Source organism: Macrobrachium nipponense, chromosome 2, assembly GCF_015104395.2.
Source record: "Macrobrachium nipponense isolate FS-2020 chromosome 2, ASM1510439v2, whole genome shotgun sequence".
Taxonomy (NCBI): domain Eukaryota; kingdom Metazoa; phylum Arthropoda; class Malacostraca; order Decapoda; family Palaemonidae; genus Macrobrachium; species Macrobrachium nipponense.
The window spans coordinates 108,630,150-108,632,649 of NC_087201.1; the positions used below are offsets into that span (position 1 = coordinate 108,630,150).

Here is a 2,500-nt window from a genome sequence, read left to right on the forward strand (position 1 = left end):
ACATTATCTAAACAATTTAAACAAAGTTACGTAAGTCTCAAAGTTTTAACGTAAATAATATCGATCTCGGTACTAGTATCTATCGTTCTGCCAGAGAAATTAACGTAATTCGCCTTTAATAAGAAACTAAAAGTTCGTGTTGTAAATTACCTTCGCATTTACAGAGAATCAGCTGTTTTGAACGACATGCTGTGCGCTAGCAGCGCTACCCAGCTCGCTCACATGTTTCACCTCGCATCGCTCACTCACTCGCGCGCTGAGCGAAAAATTTCCATTTCACTTCGCACTTAACGTAACCTCATTTACAATTGTTTGCTAACATCGTTTTCAAATCCTTACCGTAATTTTTCACTTGTCCTTACGTAAAGTTAACGTAAATCTTAAAAGTAGAGTCACTTGCAAGAATTGTTAACGTAAAACGCGTCTTTGTAAATTTCATATTGAAACGCAAATCATTTCATAAGCGCGAGCCGCTACTAGTAACGTAAAAATCGTTCACCACGAGCGCGTTATCATTTTCATAAAATGTTATCCAAAGCAATTCTTTCACAAAAAACGTTAACGTAAGTAGATAATTTAACGCAAGTTGCGTCATATTAAACGAACATTAGTAGTTCAATTCAAATATAAGGGAGTTCATTCATATATCATTTTTCACCCTCTCCGAGAGAGAGAGAGAGAGAGAGAGAGAGAGAGAAAACCAGAACACAGTATTCACGAAGCCAAGAGTACTACATCTTACCATTAATTATAGCATGCCGAATTAACCTTATTTTAGTCTCTTGTGTCTTTCATTTACACAGCGTGATACGTACGCGCATGTGTCCAGTGCAGTTTGCAAACATTTATTTGTTTCATTTATCGAGTACTTCAGCGAGTGACTGAGCATTTCTAAAATTTCCATTACCTGTCGTTGCCCGAGTGGTCTTTTCATTTTCTTTATCACGAAAGACTTGCGTATACCGCAAGCACAATTCGCACAGTGTGCCACGCCAATTCATTACTTCCAGACAGGGAAGTCGTTACCAGTTTAGGACTGGCCACCACCGGTGCACGTCAGGTCTTATCATTTTACAGTGCCACTAATTCTTGACACTGTTCACCGACTGGCTGCTGAAGTACTCCCACCTTTTACTTTCTCTCCTCCACTATTACCCTCTGCCATGAGCAGTGCCATTTCACTTCAGTATATTTAAGTATACTGCATGTAGTGTCCGGGACACACCAGCACGATACCAGTGCTCCAAGGAACGCCTCCATAAATGCCATTGCACCCGTACAGGCCGTACAGGTAGCCATTAAACCTGCGTGTCCGTCCTTACGGAACGCCCAAATAATTAGTGTGTCCGTACAAGGGTCAGTGATCCTTCGGAACACTCACAAGGGAACGCCTCCCAGAAGTGCCGCAATACCAGCCCTAAGTGCTGACAAACCTGCGTGTCCGTCCTTACGGAACGCCCAATTCATTAATGTCCGTGTACGAGGATCAGTGATCTTTCGGACCATCCTAAGGGAACGCCTCCCAAAGTGCCGCAATACCAGCACTACTAGTGCTGCCCAAGGAACGCCTCCTCATAAGTGCCGCGCACCTGTACAGACATACAGGTAGCCCATTCCAGCGTCTCCCAACTTAGGAACGCCCTTAAGTGTGACGTACGCCGTACACTCCATTTGATTTTTTCACCTCTTTAGAAGGTGCCAATCCAGAAGTGCCACCAACTTACGGGACACTTCCCAAGTGCCACAGAGCACCCAGTCTTCTCAGACTTTTTCTCTACCACGTCACAGAACACCTTTCCAAGTGAGTGCCACTTTCCACAGTAGGCACTCCTATTCCATTCCGTACCCTTCCTGGCCATTATTTTCATTTTCATCAGCCTCTACTGCAGCCTAAGGGAAATGTCTTCCCCTGCTTCCCGTGACTTCTTTGCCGTAGAGCTCGAGAGGCTCCGAGTCCTCATAACTCTGGGCAAGGAGGCCGGTTACACTGGACCAGCACTAGACCAGTGGATAAAGGCGCAGCAGGCTGCGCGCCTGCAAGAAAAGGAAGAAAGGGAAAACCAGAGAAAAGCCGGAGAAGCAGAGAGAAAAGAAAGAGAAGCAGAAAGGAAGGCAAGGGAAGAGGAGCGAAGCATGAGCTCGCTCTCAAGGAGAAGGAACTCGACATCAAGCGGGAGAAGGCCCGTAAGGAGAGTATCCTAGCTCAAGCCACTCTGCCAGCTTCCAGCCCTGCACCCCCTGTCTCTCTTAGTCCCGCCGTCTCTGGTCAGCCTGACATCCTTTCTATTTGTGAGCCTGGTCCTGATCCAGTGCCGGAGATAGAAATTCCTGCCGCATCCTGCCAGCCTTTTACCTTTTTACCGCCTACCTCCTCCCTTTTGGAAGAGGTAAGCCCACCAGTTAACCCCGAAATTGCTTCCGAGGGTGATTCAACGGAGGTTCCCTTAACCTCCCCACGGCACATCACTGCCAGAGAGGACTCTTCACCTGTGCCAGAGCA

The 2,500-nt window shown here is 46.4% G+C and overlaps 1 protein-coding gene across 4 annotated transcripts in view; it reads left to right on the top strand.

The window, feature by feature from the left end:
* LOC135220899 (uncharacterized) overlaps positions 1–2,500 on the top strand; it is a 133,849-nt gene that overhangs the window by 115,574 nt on the left and 15,775 nt on the right. The gene's annotated exons all lie outside the window — the stretch shown is intronic.